Raw genomic sequence first — 19,815 nt, forward strand, 5'->3', positions numbered from 1 at the left:
ACCCACTGGGAATATGATGAAAGAAATAAAAGCTGAAATAAATAATTATCTCTCCTATTATTCTGACATTTCACATTCTTAAAATAAAGTGGTAATCCTAACTGATTTTTACTAGGATTAAATGTCAGGAATTGTGAAAAACTGAGTTTAAATGTAATTGGCTAACGTGTATGTAAACTTTCGACTTCAACTGTATATATGTGTGTATATATATACACGCACACACACACAGCTCTGGAAAAATAGAGAACACTGCAAAATGATCTGTTTCTCTGGTTGTACTATTTATAGGTATGTGTTTGTGTAAAACTAACATTTTTGTTTTATTCTATAAACTACTGACAATATTTCTCCCAAAAATATTCTCATTTAGAGCATTTATTTGCAGAATAAATTGGTAAAAATAAACTGGTCAAAATAACAAAAAGATGCAGTGTTGTCAGACCTCGAATAATGCAAAGAAAATAATTTCATATTCATTTTTAAACAACACAATACTAATGTTTTAACTTAGGAATAGTTCAGAAATCAATATTTGGTGGAATAGTTCTGATTTTCAATCACTGCTTTCATGTGTCTTGGAATGCTCTCCACCAGTCTTTCACATTGATGTTGGGTGACTATGCCACTGCTGGCGCAAAAATTCAAGCAACTCGGCTTTGTTTGATGGCTTGTGACCATCCACCTTCCTCTTGATCAAATTCCAGAGGTTTTCAATGGGGTTCAGTTTTGGAGATTGGGCTGGCCATGACAGGGTCTTGATCTGGTGGTCCTCCATCCCCACCTTGATTGACCTGGCTGTGTGGCATGGAGCATTGTCCTGCTGGAAAAACCAATGCTCAGAGTTGGGGAACATTGTCAGAGCAGAAGGAAGCAAGTTTTCTTCCAGGACAACCTTGTACGTGGCTTGATTCATGCGTCCTTCACAAAGACAAATCTGCCCGATTCCAGTCTTGCTGAAGTACACCCAGATCATCACCGATCCTCCACCGAATTTCACACAGTGGGTGCGAGACCTGGAGAGGCCTACAAGCCGCAGTGCATTATTTGAGGTCTGACAACACTGCATCTTTTTTGTTATTTTGACCAGTTGTCATTTTCTGCAAATAAATGCTCTAAATGACAATATTTTGGGGGGGAATTTGGGAGAAATGTTGTCAGAAGTTTATAGATTAAAACAAAAATGGTAATTTTACCCTAACACATATCTATAAATAGTAAAACCAGAGAAACTGATAATTTTGCAGCGGTCTCTAATTCTTTCCAGAGCTGTATATCCTTATAGTCAAATGCATTAGGCATACTTGTTTTCTTTAGATTTGTTATTTTTTTTGGGGGGGGGGGGGGGTAAAATTGTACAGTTAAAACGTACAATGGCCATTGGATAACACATAAAATAATTATACAGCACTTTGTGGCCCTTATTAAACTATATTAATTTGTATATGCCATTTTGACGAGATTTACTGTAGAGCTTAGTTTGATATAGCGCTGTCAGTAGCTGATGCTCAAACACGACTCCCCTTTCTTTCATCTGCATAAATCTAGAAGTGTCTGAAATAACATTCAGGAAGTAAATCATTCTGCTGCTTTTAGGAGGGCAACTTTCAGAGCTGCGTGTCTAGCAAAGCAACTTTGTGACAACAACACATAAGATCCTTCAGCGGCACTGGACCCGGGTTGTTCTGACAGGTCTGAGAAGCTTTCATTACGCTTTGAACTCTGGTATGTCTTGAACCTGCTCTATGACTGTCAACCTCTAAATGTTTAAACCAATGGTATAGTATACTGCGTAAAGGGACGCACATGGGGATATTACAATATTTTTAGGTGGGTGCTTATATTTTTTCTATTTCACACATGTACACGTGTATTAATACGCATGTGTGATTTGGAAATGTTTTTTTTTTTTTGTTGCATATCCCAACTCTCCCTGAGACACCCTACGATAGTGGGGTCATTATCAAAGGTCTGACATTATCAACGGCGACCGTGGAGCAATTAGATTTAAGTGCCTTGCTCAAGGGCACATCGACAGATTGTTTACGTTGTCGGCTCAGGGATTCAAACTAGCTAGATAGGCTACAACATACACACTTTTAATCTCATTATTGATAAGAACACATTTGGATGAATTTCATGAAAACATGCTGTCCCAATTTATAGCCTAGCACATGCTGTTTTAATTTTTGTTGACGAAAAAAGTATTTAATTTCCTTTATTAGAATACCCTGAGGTTGGCTGTACATTTATGACTCCGTAGCTAGGTTTTACATCCAATTGGCGAAAGATTTTCTTGCGAATATTTGTTGTGTGGTCCTCCCACTATGACTCCAGAAAGCATGCCGTTTATGAGGGCTACAGATTAAATAAATGATGAACTTCACAGGGTGGTAGAAGTGCACGTTCATGTGCTTGATGCTGATTTCCGATAAATATCGATGGTCTTATTCTGGTGACATGATGATCGATGCTTGGCTGCCTTTAATAACCATAGTAATCTCATTATGTAAGGAGCTACCTGCACTGTATCTGCGAGCTGTTGGCTAGAGCACACATGCCAAGACCAGAGTGGGCACGTTCGCTATATAACTCAACATTGTTTGTGACAAAGCCATCAGTAGAGTAGAAAATGTGATGGAAACCCATTTAACTTTTTATTCGGAACATGGAAATGTAATGTGCACTTTATGCGCACAGCCTTTTGTCCGCAACAAATCAATTTCAATAAAACACATATCTGGTGGGAAAATGTGCATATTGTTTTATGCAGATTTTAGAAAAATCGCATCCAAATCTGTCGCCAATTGGATAGAAACCCAGCTAGTGGCTGCATGTAATGAACATAATGGCCTTCGCCTCTGTTGAAGGAGTGTGTCAAACTTCGTTAATCCTCTCCTTTCACTTGAAAATGCGTGCTGGATCCATGGCACAATACAACAAGTGAAGCAGCCTGAACTATATGCATCCAATATTTTTATGTGGGTAAAGTACATGTCGGATAAAAAATGGAATGACAGGCCTGACAAAACTAAATACACTAAACAAGGTGGGATCTTTTTGTGTCGGTAAAATGTATTATGCGAGAAATGTTGGTGGAAACTATTTCATGCCAAATATGTATATAATAGGCCATCAAATCAAAGTCAACTTGGAGTCACGTGATGACTTGGCGTTTGACGCTCCTTTCCAATAAATGTCGAGGGTCTTATTCTGGTGGCATGATCATAGATGTTAGGCTTCCATTTGACAAATAAAAATAATCGCGTCATGTAGGCTATACCCGCACTGTATCTTTGAGCTGTTGGCTAGAACGCACGAGCGAATACCAGCGTGGGCCTACTCACTTTATAGGTTTGCAACACAATCTCACACTCAGTTTGTGCAACTATGTATCAAAAATATTTATGCAGATTTTGTGCTTTTTTGTGTGGCTTAATTCGTGTGAAGATAAAACATTTTTGTGTAACTTAATTTTTAGGAAAATACACACATTTTTGTGCCACTTAATTCATAGGAAAATACATTTTTTGGGGAACATTTTGGAACAATCTTCTGAAAGTTATTGCTGTAATGCATTTTGGACGCTGCATTTTTTTGTGTCCCACATTTATATAAAAAATCAAACGTGTTAACAACCCAATATTGTTAATCAACCATGTTGTAAAAACTGTATTTGTCTAGTTTTTTGTTGTTGTGGTGTTGATATTTGATTGGGGAATGGGGATACATTTTCATGATGGGAAATTAATTCATCAATATATGTGGGGAAACAAGGACCTGCAAAGAAAAAGTATGTTTGGTTTAAATTCCCCTGGTGTAACTGCATGGTATTTGCAACTATAAGGAGTCTGGACTGTGATCAATTAAGCCATATCAATGCAGTTAAACAGGTTCATGTAAGATCATGAATTATGTTGACTTACACTTATGGCACTTCCAAGGCCATTTCATGATGATTATTAAGGTCGTGTCAATCATGTTATACTCTTAGGCTATTGTAACAAGGCATATGTCAGCATTGTAGGCCTACTGCCTCAGCCCAGAGGCCTACTAGGCTTTCATAGCAACAGCCGTTAGAGCTCACTTTGCCACGTAAGAGCCCTGCTTGGAGTCCCTGTTGCAGCTTTCACTTTCTTCCGTTACACTGGTGGCAGCGCTGGGATCACGTCCAGCTCACGTCTAGTTATGTGATCTAGTGGTGGGAAGCATTCTGTTTTTCAACATTGTGTTGGGTGTAATTACATTGATATATCTAGTGAACAATGGATAAGCAACAATGGGCATGATGGATAGAAATAGTCACTACAGGTGTGATCAAGCATTACATCAAAGTAGCCTGAAGCTGAATGGAAAGTGCTATGCCCTGACCAGTTATTCAGAAGAAAATCCTCTGTTACTGCGTCATTTACATATGTTAACTTACCAGTGTTGACCCAAACCCAACACATTCTACACATTTACAAACTGCCTGTTTAAAGTGTTATTACAACAATGGAGTTATATATCAAATAACCTGACAATGATCCACATCATATGGGTAGACAAATCATGTAAGTCTGTTATGCAGCAAAAATATCCTTTTTTAGGATGCAAACCAGTAATATGAATCACTGTTGATCCATCCTGTTCTGATCTAATGAGATGGATGTAGGATTTTCTACAGCCTAGAATCGAGGCCTTTCCCAGTCATGATGGAAGAAGCTAGGCACCTCTTGGTTCTCATTGGTGAAGACTGAAGTCAAGTTAGGGGTTATATGTCAAACTCTCCTATACCACTTTGCCCAACATGTTATACCCCAGAGGTTATAAATAAACTATTTTTAAGGTGATATAACTTGTTTTATTATAGGGCTGTGAAACCCATAGCCAAATGGCTTCAGACTGAACATTTCTCACTGGAAATTTCTGTTCAAATCACATTTATTTATATAGCCCTTTTTACATCAGCTGATATCTCAAAGTGCTGTACAGAAACCCAGCCTATAACCCCAAACAGCAAGCAATGCAGGTGTAGAAGCACGGTGGCTAGGAAAAACTCCCTAGAAAGGCCAAAACCTAGGAAGAAACCTAGAGGAACCAGGCTATGAGGGGTGGCCAGTCCTCTTCTGGCTGTGCCGGGTGGAGATTATAACAGCACATGGCCTAGATGTTCAAATGTTCATAAATGACCAGCATTGTCAAATAATAATAATCATAGTAGTTGTCGAGGGTGCAACAAGTCAGTAACACAAGAGTAAGTGTCAGTTGGCTTTTTCATAGCCGATCTTTGAGAGTATCTCTACCGCTCCTGCTGTCTCTAGAGAGTTGAAAACAGCAGGTCTGGGACAGGTAGCACGTCCGGTGAATAGGTCAGGGTTCCAGCAGGTCTGGGACAGGTAGCACGTCCGGTGAACAGGTCAGGGTTCCATAGCTGCAGGCAGAACAGTTGGAACTGGAGCAGCAGCACGGCCAGGTGAACTGGGGACAGCAAGGAGTCATCAAGCCAGGTAGTCCTGAGGCATGGTTCTAGGGCTCAGGTCCTCCGAGAGAGAGAAAGAAAGAAAGAGAAAGAGAGAATTAGAGAGAGCATATTTAAATTCACACAGGACACCGGAAAAGACAAGAGAAATATTCCAGATGTGACAGACTGACCCTAGCCCCCCGACACAAACTACTGCAGCATAAATACTGGAGGCTGAGACAGGAGGGGTCAGGAGACACTGTGGCCCCATCCGATGAAACCCCCGGACAGGGCCAAACAGGTAGGCTATAACCCCACCCACTTTGCCAAAGCACAGCCTCCACACCACTGGAGGGATATCTCCAACCACCAACATACCATCCCGGGACAAGGCCGAGTATAGCCCACAAAGATCTCTGCCATGGCACAGCCCAAGGGGGGGCACCAACCCAGACAGGAAGACCACGTCAGTGACTCAACCCACTCAAGTGACGCACCCCTCCCAGGGACGGCATGGAAGAACACCAGTAAGCCAGTGACTCAGCCCCCGTAATAGGGGTAGAGGCAGAGAATCCCAGTGGAAAGAGGGGAAACCGGCCAGGCAGAGACAGCAAGGGCGGTTCGTTGCTCCAGCCTTTCCGTTCACCTTCACACCCCTGGGCCAGACTACACTTAATCATAGGACCTACTGAAGAGATGTGTCTTCAGTAAAGACTTAAAGGTTGAGACTGAGTCTGCGTCTCTCACATGGGTAGGCAGACTATTCCATAAAAATGGAGCTCTATAGGAGAAAGCCCTGCCTCCAGCTGTTTGCTTAGAAATTCTAGGAACAATTAGGAGGCCCGCATCTTGTGACCGTAGCGTACGTGTAGGTATGTACGGCAGGACCAAATCGGAAAGATAGGTAGGAGCAAGCCCATGTAATGCTTTGTAGGTTAGCAGTAAAACCTTGAAATCAGCCCTTGCCTTAACAGGAAGCCAGTGTAGGGAGGCTAGCACTGGAGTAATATGATACATTTTTTGGGTTCTAGTCAGGATTCTAGCAGCCGTATTTAGCACTAACTGAAGTTTATTTAGTGCTTTATCCGGGTAGCCGGAAAGTAGAGCATTGCAGTAGTCCAACCTAGAAGTAACAAAGGCGTGGATTAATTTTTCTGCGTCATTTTTGGACAGAAAGTTTCTGATTTTTGCAATGTTACGTAGATGGAAAAAAGCTGTCCTTGAAACAGTCTTGATATGTTCTTCAAAAGAGAGATCAGGGTCCAGAGTAACGCCGAGGTCCTTCACAGTTTTATTTGAGACGACTGTACAACCATCCAGATTAATTGTCAGATTCAACAGAAGATCTCTTTGTTTCTTGGGACCTAGAACAAGCATCTCTGTTTTGTCCGAGTTTAAGAGTAGAAGGTTTGCAGCCATCCACTTCCTTATGTCTGAGACACAGGCTTCTAGCGAGGGCAATTTTGGGGCTTCACCATGTTTCATTGAAATGTACAGCTGTGTGTCATCCGCATAGCAGTAAAATTTAACATTATGTTTTCGAATGACATCCCCAAGAGGTAAAATATATAGTGAAAACAATAGTGGTCCTAAAACGGAACCTTGAGGAACACCGAAATTTACAGTTGATTAGTCAGAGGACAAACCATTCACAGAGACAAACTGATATCTTTCCGACAGATAAGACCTAAACCAGGCCAGAACTTGTCCATGTAGACAAATTTGGGTTTCCAATCTCTCCAAAAGAATGTGGTGATCGATGGTATCAAAAGCAGCACTAAGTACTAGGAGCACGAGGACAGACGCAGAACCTCGGTCTGGCGTCATTAAAAGGTCATTTACCACCTTCACAAGTGCAGTCTCAGTGCTATGATGGGGTCTAAAACCAGACTGAAGCGTTTCGTGTACATTGTTTGTCTTCAGGAAGGCAGTGAGTTGCTGCGCAACAGCTTTTTCTAAAATTTTTGAGAGGAATGGAAGATTCGATATAAAAAGGGTTGACATTGAACATAGCTTAGGGTTATGGTATTTAATTGATTTCAGACTCTCCTATGCCACTATTCCTAACATCTTATACCCCATAGTTTGTAAATAAACCCTTTTTAATACGTCTTAAGGATCGGACCCTTCATCTCAATTTCCGCCTAAAATGACATACCCAAATCTAACTGCCTGTAGCTCAGGACCTGAAGCAAGGATATGCATATTATTGATACCATTTGAAAATAAACACTTTGAAGTTTGTGGAAATGTGCAATTCATGTAGGAGAATAACACATTAGATCTGGTAAAAGATAAAACAAACCAAAAAACATGCATTTTCTATATTTATGCATCATTTTTGAAATGCAAAAGTAAGGCCTTACATTTACCTAGGAAGATGGGTGTAAGTTAGATGTTGTCCACAAGAAGACAGCAGTCTGTGTAAAGTTTGATACATTCAAGAATGAGAACTCTACATAATATTTTGTATCAAGTCTCCCAGGTGTTCTTCACAAATTTGCCCAAAATGTACCCAAGAGGCTGAATTGGTCAATTGATACATTTCCAAGTACATAACTATAGAGAACATAAAGAAAATGCTATGGCAATAAACAATTAAAGTTTACACACACCAGGAATGTCATACATGATGAATCATTAGCCTCCCTACATAAAAGGTACTAACCTTCACACCTCTAGAGGGCCGGGTGGGGGTGGGTGTGGAGCCAGAGACAGCAGAGGGGTCAGACTGGAGAAGCCAGTTCCTACATTTGAATGAGTGGGGGATGGAGTACTTGAATGTGGTGTCTTCTAAGTTGGCTCCCACAGGTCAACTTACTCTCTACCACTATTGAGGTACAAAACAACAAACAAATCAGTTAGAACTCAAGTTTACTATTACTTATTTTATTTATGTCAACAGTGAAGAAGCGACTCCGGGATGCTGGCCTTCTAGGCAGAGTTGCAAAGAAAAAGCCATGTCTCAGACCGGTCAATAAAAAAAAAGATTAAGATGGGCAAAAGAACACAAACACTGGACAGAGGAACTCTGCCTAGAAGGCCAGCATTCCGGAGTCGCTTCTTCACTGTTGACATTGAGACTGGTGTTTTGCAGGTACTATTTAATGATTCCGCCAGTTGTGGACTTGTGAGGCGTCTGTTTCTCAAACTAGACACTCTAATGTACTTGTCCTCTTGCTCAGTTGTGCACCAGGGCCTCCCACTCCTCTTTCTATTCTGGTTAGAGCCAGTTTGTGCTGTTCTATGAAGGGAATAGTACACAGCTTTGTACGAGATCTTCAGTTTCTTGGCAATTTCTCGCATGGAATAGCCTTCATTTCTTGGGAAACAAGAATACACTGACGAGTTTCAGAAGAAAGGTCTTTGTTTCTAGCCATTTTGAGCCTGTAATATAAACTTGGATTAGCTAACACAACGTGCCATTGGAACACAGGAGTGATGGTTGCTGATAATGGGCCTCTGTACGCCTATGTAGATATTCCAGCTACAATAGTAATATACAACATTACCAATGTCTACACTGTATTTCTGATCAAATTGATGTTATTTTAATGGACAGAAATGTGCTTTTCTTTCAAAAACAAGGACATTTCTAAGTGGCCCCAAACTTTTGAACGGTAGTGTGTATATTATATAGAGTATTGGGAACACAATCACTGTAATGAAATATGTGGATCAATAGGCAATAAGATGCATAGACTATACTAATATATTGTATGCCTCAGGTCTATATATTATATATACATATATAGAAATCAAAGACAAATATCTTAAATGAATATGCAACCATTTAAACACCTGGATTAGCACGAGAATCAAAAAACGTATTTTACTTACTGATCTAAAAAAGGAACGTTACCTTATCCTTCCAATCTTTCTTGCGTGCAGAACTCCTCGTGTCACTCTCCCGGTGTAACGAGGGTCATACAAAGGGGACCAAGGCGCGGCGTGTAAAGTGCTCATATTTTACTTTAATGAAAACACCAAATCAAAACAATAAAAACGACCGTCAACAGTTCCGTCAGGTTACAAGGAACAAAACAGAAAACAACTACCCACAAAACCCAAAGGAAAACAGGCTGCCTAAGTATGGCTTCCAATCAGAGACAACGAAAGACACCTGCCTCTGATTGGAAACCATACCCGGCCAAAACATAGAAAACAAAACATAGAAATAGAAATCTAGAAAACCCCCACATATAAACAGAAAACCCAAAACCACCCAAAACAACCACCTGTCACACCCTGACCACTCTACTATGGCAAATGACCTCTTACAAGGGTCAGGATGTGACACCCGGTCAATTTCTGAAATAATCTCATCCAAATGTGTATACTTGAAGTTCAATTTAGCGTTTATACGTTTTGTAGCCATGTTGTACTTTTTAAGTTTTGAGAAAACTTTGTAGAAGAAAGCCAGCGCTGCGTAACGTTAACTCTCCTGTGTACCGTAGATTTTAAATGGAGAATGAATTGCATTGCGCACAGCCATAGGACAATGGACATTACTCCTTCAAAGGGCCATCACATACTCGTGTAAAGCCCAGCTCATTGGTTATCTAGCTAGCTATGTTTCAAAATGATAGGTGGTGCGTAATGATGTCTGTCCTTCGTGGGCTAATAGATGTGTTGTGTAGCCAATAGGGGGTGGCAGGTAGCCTAGTGGTTAGAGTGTTGGGCCAGGATCGAATCCCAGAGCTGACAAGTTAAAAATCTGTTATTCTGAGCACAGCAGTTAAAAACTTTTTAGGGATAGGTGTCCCGTCACGGGGCAGTTGTAAATCATGCAGCGCCGTGTGTCACGATCGCAGATTTTAGAGAAACAACAAATGTCGGTACATATAAGTGTTTTATATCGACTGAAAGCTTAAATTCTTGTTAATATAACTGCACTGTCCAATTTACAGTAGCTATTACTGCGAAAAAATGTAATGCTATTGTTTGAGGAGAGCTCCAAACAACAGAACACTTTTTTCACCGCGATAGGTTTGATAAATTCACCTACTTACATTTTGAAATCTTGCTCTGATTTATCATCCCAAGGGTCCCAGAGAAAACATGAAGTGTCGCTTTGTTAGATAAAATCATTTTTCATATCCTAAAAAGGTCCATGTAGCGTGCACGATCGATTTTGTATTTCTACTCGTTCAATTTGCAAAGAAAGGAATCTGTGAAAGTCTAACCCTAAACGTTGTTTCAACCAGCCAAATTACATTCGTATTTATTCCTCAGAGATCCTAGAACGTAACCAGACTTCACTATATCATTAGGAGTGTAGTATATCCTATAGGGCACGCTGATGACACGGGCGGTCTTCACTTGATTGACTATAACTTTGTCAAATAAGCACCAATTGGGGTCAAACAAAGCTAGCTAGATAGCCAATGAGCTGGGCTTTATGGGAGTATGCATAAACCCCGTATCTGTCGCACAATTTTGCTGCTAATCTTGTGTGACAGCAAGCCATCTCCTTTTGGACAAAAATTGCAAGAATATGGAGAGTTATGAAGTGATGAAAACTGGGTGTTTTGCAAATGTTGAACTTACAATATGGCTACTAATACTGAAAAAGCTAAATCAAAGTCCAAGTATACAGATTTGACGATATTCTTGCAGAAAAATGTAATGTAAATGTGTCCTTCACAATTTGCCCAAATGTACCTGGGTGACTTCACACTAAATGTCATGTAGCTTGCTCATACTTCAAGTTATCAGTCTGAAACTTTGCACACACACTGCTGCCCTTTTGTGGACACCATCGGAATTACAACCAGAGTGATGCTAGATCTGGGACCTTTCTGTTGCATTTCAAATATGGTGGTAGAAAAAATACAAAATAACATTTGTTTTTTTCTTTGTATTTTCTTCTACCAGATCTATTGTGTTATATTCTCCTACATTCAATTCACATTTACACAAACTTCAAAGTGTTTCCTTTCAAATGGTAACAAGAATATGCATATCCTTGCTTCAGGGCCTGAGCTACAGGCAGTTAGATTTGGGTATGTCATTTTAGGCGAAAATTCAAAAAAAGAGGGCTTTCCCTAAGAGGTTTTTATAACCCACTGTTCCCGAGGCGCCGAAGATGTGGATGTCGATTATGGCAGCCCCCCGCACCTCTCTGATTCAGAGGGGTTGGGTTAAATGCGGAAGACACATTTCAGTTGAAGGCATTCAGTTGTACAACTGACTAGGTATCCCCAATGTTGAATGATGTAACAAGGTTTGGTTGCCTTCTACAGTGTCTGAGGATTGCACAGAAACCGAACTTGACTGGTTGAAAAAAGTTTAGCTGTTTAGATTTCATAGATTGTTTTGTTGAAAGAGTCGGAATTCATGCGAAACACTCTATTCAACATGGATCATGTTAGGATATAGAAATTGATTTTATAGAGCAAAACTACACTACATTTAATCTCTGGGATCCTCAGGGTGACAAATCAGAGCAAGATTACTGAATTTAAGTACATTATATACCGTCAGAGGTGAATCAAACCAGTTGCCTTGATAAAAGTGTTTTATTGTTGTGCACTATCCTCAAGCAATAGCATGGTATTTGTTCGCTGTAATAGCTACTGTAAATTAGACACTGCAGTTAGATTAACAATCAACCATATAAGACATGTCTATGTTCCGGAAAGTTGGCTTTTCTTTACAACGCCATTCTAGTCAAATGTCACATATTTAAGAGCTACTGTCCCAATTTCGGGACACTGATCCAGTAGAGGTTTTTAATTAAGCTGATATAACTTCTATTATTATTATTATAGGTCTGTGAACCACATAGTCAAATTGCTTCAGACTGAACATTTCTCACTGGACATTGCTGCTGATATTGAACATAGCTTAGGGTTAGTGTATTTAATTCATTTCAAACTCTCCTATACCACTAATCCTAACATCTTATACCCCAGAGGTTGTAAATAAACCCTTTTTAAGGTGATATAACTTGTATCATTTTTATAGGGCTGTGAAACCCGTAGCCGAATGACTTCAGACTGAGCATTTCTCGCTGAACATTGCTGCTGACGTTGAACATAGCTTAAGGTTAGGGTATATAATTCATTTCAGACTCTCCTATACCCCTATTCCTAACACCTTATACCCCATAGGTTGTAAATACACCCTTTTTAAGCTGACAAGGTCAAAATCTGTCGTTCTGCCCCTGAACAAGGCAGTTAACCCACTGTTCCTAGGCTGTCATTGAAAATAAGAATTTGTTCTTAACTGACTTGCCATGTTAAATAAAATAAAAAATTAAGTGAAAACAAGCATAGAAAACAGTTTTGGCATTAATAAAAAACAACAAGAACAACGTAAGGCTACTATTATTATAATTATTTTGGTGACAACCTGGTTGATTGACAATGTTGGGTTGTTAGCATGTTTGTTTTTATATATAAATACATTTGGGGCACACAAAAAAGGCAGTGTAGAACACCATTGCCCATCATACATTGTTCTAACAACTTTCAAAAGATTGTTCTGAAGTTTTCCCCCCAAAATGTATTTTCCTATGATAGAAATCACACAAAAAAAGGTGTATTTTCATGCTAATTAAGCCACACAAAAATGCACAAAATCTGCTGAAACACTTTTTGTACATATTTCCCAAATTCAGTGTGAGATTGTGTTGCGGCTAATCAAAAATGTTGGTAAGAAAGCTCAGTAGAAAAATCAGTCGTGTTAAAAATGTGCTGGGAATTTAATCTCAAAAGGTATTTTTAAGTGCACTACATCACTCACAGCCTTTTATTCGCAACAAGTAGCCTACATTTGATGGAAACACATATCTGCCTAAGGTTCTTCTAAAAACTTTGAGGAGCTTACAAGAACCCTTTTTGAACCCCTATTTTATTTAGTGTGGTGGGAAAAGGCTAATATAGTTTTTATGTGGATTTGTGAATATTTGCATGGAAATCTGTCATCAGTTGGATGGAAACCTAGCTAGTGTCATTGATTCAATCCTTCAATTTTGGGATTATATTGAACATTTCAATAGGCAAACACTTGTTTTTAAAACCATTCCTATTTTAAAAACAAAGAAGTTAGCCTAGTAATTAGAAATATTTCAGCAATTATATTTGTTTGTACCCTACTCCATAAAATAATATGTGCCTATTACAGAAAACCTTGTGCACATAAAACAGCTGATAACCCCTAATTACAAAACATCTGGAAAAATACACCAATGACCTGTTTCATAAGCTGTGCATAGAGGTAAAACAAATAAATTAGACGACTGGTTATTTAGTTTGAATGGGGACACACACAATAAACGCTCTACCGATGCTCCTTGTGTGGAAAGAGTTTAACCAAGTTGGGGGGCCTGACTAGGCATGACAGGACACACTCGGGAGGGGATAAAAACCTACCACTGCTCCCATTGTGGAAAGAGATTTAACTACAAAGCATTGAATGTATAGGCCTGCTGCTGAATTATGATAAATGGCCTCATAATGTATGTTTATTCATATAAACAAACAACAATAACTGATAGGCCTTGCATTGGTGTTGCCAAGGGCATTCATAAGATTTTGGGTGGCCTATCAGATTTAATAACCTCAACTCTTAGATTTGTTTGTGCTATTATGTTAAATTAGAAGTCTATATTTAATTGCATTCAACGTTTTTCCATTGAAATAGGCTAATGATTTGCTTGGATTATGCTAAGCATTTCAAATAACGTTTGTGGTTTGATGAGTTCAATAGATTTTCTAGGCTGCTATGTGAAAGACAAAGTCAAATTGCACCACAATTTGGGCAATGGTTAACTCGCGTCAGTGTATCTTGTGTTTTTATCCGTAGCCTGTCTTATCTCCTCCAACCCAATGCAAGGTCCGGATGCAGCGGTGATGTTTCTAATCGACAGAGGGCATATGGCGCTTTGATTTCCTGCAAGTCACTGGTGTTTTTTCTACTGTATCATGGTCTGGAGGACCTGCCTGCCTTCCTGCGCCTGATAGAAGACTTCTGCATTAACTGACAGAGAATTAACTGAAAACATGCTATGTCATATGAGCCTGGTCTTAAACAAAAATGAGTGACTATTAAATGTTTTAAGTCTATTGCTGTCACCACTTTATTGTCGCACTTCAAAGTTCATAAACGAATAGGCCTAATCAATTATTTAGTATTTGTAGCCTAAATGGTATCTGCTATAGGCCCAGCAAATCGTACCAACATTGCTATGTCGTTTTTCTTTATTTGTTCTTACTAATTTAATTACATTGTCGTATTTTCTACGTAATTTCAAAGACAATACTGGCCTATACATATGTTTTGTTTGTTAATAATTTCACCTGTCGAATGTGAAATGTTTATCAAATGAATAGGTCTGTCATGTATGGACATTGAAATTATGTATTTTCACTACACCAATACAACAATTTCAATTATTCTGAATGGCACGGGCCAGCGGCTGGTTGAAACGTTCTAAATGTGACACACAGATAGTCTCGGTCCCACTGGTTGTCTGGCGTGTGAGCTCCAGCTGAATGCGCTCGCTGCATGCCTTATTGTTCTGTGCGTAATTGGGGTAGAACAGGTAATCCGCGGTCCCACTGTGCAGACAGGGAACAGACGTATCTGTTTACTCACTGAGCATATTATAATAATGCAGGAAATACGAAACTCCGGTGGCACCGCAGGCAGACGTGTGCAGTTGTCTGCAGCCATCAAATATAGACTGTATGTATGGAGACACCGACCAAATTGATGGTTGAAAATACACTTGTGAAGGACGCAAAACAATTCAACACCGATGCAGTGTTATTATGCATGAGTCTTTTTACAGCATTTCTTCATTCTACAGAATGCTATAGCCTATATAATAAACCAGTGATGGGCTGTTCTGTGACATTACTATTTGGTCACGTCCACGTTTACACTTCGCCTACTATTCTCTGATTCTCATTCTCATTCATGTGCAATCGATGACGGTAATATATGGATCCTGTATCATTATCAAGCACATTCTACATGTCTCATGATGACGAGCGTGTGGCACGGTCCATAGCAACCCTGACTGACTGGCACCCTGGTGCTGCGTACCGCGTTTCCTCTCTCCCCTGTCCTGTACTGCAGCTAGGGATAGGGAGGGATTAAGTAACACATTGATAAAGCAGTGTATCACTTATCCTGATTGATGTGGGTTGTAATTCCCCCAGTAGAGATACAGGCTGATCCGTGAGATGGAGCTGCCTGGAGAGCAGTTGGTTCTGGAGGCGGACCAATCATAGCCCCCCGAGCGGCAGCAAACTGAGGAGGAGTTTCCTCTAGCCTAGGCACCTGTCCCTAAAAGGTCCCCACGACACCTGGCAGACGGGAGAGGGCGTGTGCGCATGCTTCATCCTCAGCTAGAACTCTCTTAAAGTTGACCGACCACACATTGTCCACCAATAGTCTTCTAATCTTTTCAGGAATAAAACAGCAGCACCGCATCCCAGAAACAGAGGAGCAGATTGCTGTTGGATCGCCAGTGATTTTGGATATTAGCAAAGGTCGAACAAGGAGAGTGAAAATGCCTCGGTCCTTCTTGGTGAAAAGTAAGAAGGCGCACAGCTACCACCAGCCCCGCTCCTTAGAAGATGACTACAATCGACTGGATACTATCTTAGCTCATATATGTGCAGGTATGTGGATGTTATCTCCATGTTAATGTCTGGATGTTGTGTGAGGTGCACATATTTCCTACAAATGCACAACCTCATTCGTTTTTCTGTAGCCTAATTATATTGGTATAAATATACACTTTTATTTGTCTTTTTGTACTAATTATTAGGCTATATTGTGAGGCATGGTTTCATTCAAAAGAACCTGCAATGTATTATAAATATAAGACTATGATTTATAATTGAAAGTCTAGCTGTTAATTCACAGAGATATATAGCCCATGTAGGCTTATCCTGTATCCAAATCTGAATGTTTATCTTATTTTGATAGTTACGTTGAGCTCAGTAGAATGAATTTGTAAATTCTATCGCTATTCTTAATAACATATAATTGTGCTGACATTTCTAGGCTATTATTAACGTTATTTATATTTTGTCTTCTTAGAATAATTAAATAAAAGTGTTAGGCTATCCGTTATCAAAGTTGTATTTTTGTCGTTATACTGGTAAACTAAGATTACTTTAATTAGGCTACTGCTCGTTGTAATTAAAACAGAGAATAGTAAGATTCCAGAGGACTTGGATGCCTTGACCGGCGGCGATGCCATCGGTGGGTTCTCCCCGGACTCTCACCTGGCTGACACGGCTGATTTCTCCAAGTCCCCGCTCAGCTGTGGGTGACAGTGTGTGTGGTCCAGTCTCGGATTATGAAGACTTCTGGCGGCCTCCATCGCCCTCAGCATCACCAGGTAGAGATCTAGTCTGTGGTGCATTAAAATGTAGGCCTTTAGATACCTGAAAATGGGAGATAGTAGCAGACGCAATGATCCTCTTCATACTTTTATCGAAAAAAATATATTTGAAAAGTAATTTGATGTTTTGTGAAAGCCTCATATTACATAGGCTAAGTTAAACAATCCTCATCAGACATATCACATCGAAAATCAACATGAGCATACTTTGAACTGAACGTTTGTGATTAGAATTCCACCATTTTGATGACGGGACATCCTGTTTGCCTGTCTCCATCCTGAGTTAAGAACAGCGCGCTAATCAATTCTATTTATTTGCAACTCAACAGTAGATTCCGATAAATCCCTGTCTCCCTCGGTGGACGAGACACAACCCTTTGCTGTTCCATTCCGGCCCTATGCGTGGAACAGTTACTCTGGTTCTGACATTCGGCACCTGGTCCAGCAAAGTCTCCACCACCAGCACCACCATCCCATGGACCTGGACCGGAGCCCGGCTCTGGGTTACTATGGTGACCGCGCCATCGAACCGACCCTCTTTGAGGGAAGCCCTGTACCTGAAAATTACAGTGATTACAGGGCCACTGCCTGTTTGTTCGATAGAGCCACCGCCCCCGGGGTTGGGTTGTACTCGGAAGGGAACCTGCAGGGGAAAAGCTCAGAAATCAAGGCTGAGTCTGACCTCTGCTCACGGCTCATTCTGAATGGTTCCTACAAGTGCATCAAATGCAGCAAGGTAAGATAATATATGCAAATATAGAGGATTGAAACATCTTATGCTTGCAATGACTTGCTTGAAGATTTGTGGTTGTGGACACACTTTTTCCGGCATAATGCTCACTATCTTTATCAACCTGTCACCATCACCCTCACGAATTTCAAACAACTCTGCAGGTGTTTTCGACTCCCCATGGGTTGGAGGTTCACGTTCGCAGATCACACAGTGGCACGAGGCCCTATGGTTGTGATATATGTGGCAAAACCTTCGGACATGCTGTCAGCCTCGAGCAACATAAAGTTGTGCACTCTCAGGTGACCATTCTAGAATCTAGACTATTCTCGTCTCGTTTGTCACTGATTATTCAACGCAAACAAGCAATATAGGATATATGTCAGATTTAGACTAATATTTGCCTATATACTTCCACAGGAAAGAAGTTTTGATTGCAAAATCTGTGGTAAAAGCTTCAAAAGGTCGTCGACTCTCTCCACGCACCTCCTCATCCACTCTGATACACGGCCTTACCCATGCCAGTATTGCGGGAAGAGGTTCCACCAGAAATCAGACATGAAGAAACATACATTCATCCACACAGGCAAGTATACTTCAGAAATTGTAGTGTATTAGTAAACATACCTCGATGCAACACTAAATATGTTCATTGCGTAAACGGCCAGCCAATGCGGCTAATGGTCAAAGCCTAATTGACCTGCATTTTTCCTGAAGACCGGATACAATAAAATAAAAACAGCTTGCTTGCCTATATGGTTTGGCTATTAAAGGTGACATGACGGTTAATGTGTACATTTTGTCATACAGGTGAGAAGCCGCACAAATGCCAGGTGTGTGGGAAAGCGTTCAGCCAGAGCTCCAACCTCATAACGCACAGCCGGAAACACACGGGCTTCAAACCGTTCGGATGCGACCTCTGCGGCAAGGGATTCCAGAGAAAAGTCGATTTAAGAAGGCACAAAGAAACCCAGCATGGACTAAAAGCCTCAAACTAAAATCAAATAATGGACACCAAACACTATTCAACAAACCACTTTTTTTTGGAAACCAGAAATAAGCTAGTTATCCATTCCTCAAACATGTTAGACTATGACATACTGGTGGAGTATTGTAGAGGCTTTTGTGCAGTATAGGTTGACAAAACCGGTTTGAACCAGGGAGGGACATTATCTGAACCCAAAATATTAGTACAAAATAACCGGATAGGCAATATAACCACCAAGAAAGCGCAAAAACAAAAACAACAGACGAACAATTTCCAACAGACAGTTGGGAAAACAGCCCTTGTCTAAAGAATGTCACTTTGTTTTCAGTTGGACGCCATGGATGCTGGCACAACAGTCACTACAACAAGGCTATGTGATTTAATAAACAAAAGGGTTGTGCTTTTATTTTATAAACCAGAAATGTTTTCATTTTTTCATTTTCGTTCTTCCAATTCAAATTGCACATTTGTATTTTGTATCAACCAGACTGTATATCCAGATGTCGTTTACTATAATATTAAACCTTATTTATTGACCAGATTATCAGTTGAATAAAATGTGAAAACTGTAATCCAACATATTTTGAGAGTTTTGTTTATTTTTATTTTGTTTCGTAGCCTACTGCAAGTTGTTTCAAGCAGCAAAAGCCACGGATTACTCAAATACATATCACTGGCAGCGCCAATACATTTTTTACTCAAATTTTAACTCATATAGTTCTAGTAAATTCAACTCAAACTCAACTGAAGTCATTATTTCTTAAAATGTTTGTGGTACTGACTAAAAACTAAATAAGAAGTCACATGAACTCTATTTGTTTAAGTTATGATAACACATTCACTTTTTTTCCACCATGCCCTGCAGGTCGATTTCTTGGAATTGTTCAACAAAAAAAAGTTTTTGCATGTACATTGAGTGATTGATTGATTAATCTTATGCTACACAAAGATAAATAACATAAACTTTTCTAAACTAATCCAGTAATTTAGTTAGAATTTTTGCACCCTTTCCTGAAATGGTTGTTCCTATTTAAATGGCTCCTCCCACTGTTCCCAAACCTGGCAGTCATTATGAATGCAGATTGATGGTGAATAAAATGAAACTGTTGGCTATCCTAACTCAGCTTGGATTCCAATAGGAATTACACATCACTTTGCAAGCCAGTGATTTGCAGGTAGGGTTACAAAACGCTGGTAGATTTCCTATGCAGGTTTTCCAGAAATCCTTTTTGGAAGATTCCAGGAAATCCTTCAACCAGATTTTATTGAAAATCTGGGAATTCTGG

At 40.0% G+C, this 19,815-nt stretch overlaps 1 pseudogene; it reads left to right on the plus strand.

Moving 5' to 3' along the window:
- The first annotated feature begins 1,555 nt into the window (after positions 1 to 1,555).
- On the plus strand, positions 1,556 to 19,106 carry LOC106584164 (zinc finger protein Gfi-1-like; annotated as a pseudogene).
- The last annotated feature ends 709 nt before the right edge of the window (positions 19,107 to 19,815 follow it).

The sequence above is a fragment of the Salmo salar genome, chromosome ssa23, assembly GCF_905237065.1.
Source record: "Salmo salar chromosome ssa23, Ssal_v3.1, whole genome shotgun sequence".
NCBI lineage: Eukaryota > Metazoa > Chordata > Actinopteri > Salmoniformes > Salmonidae > Salmo > Salmo salar.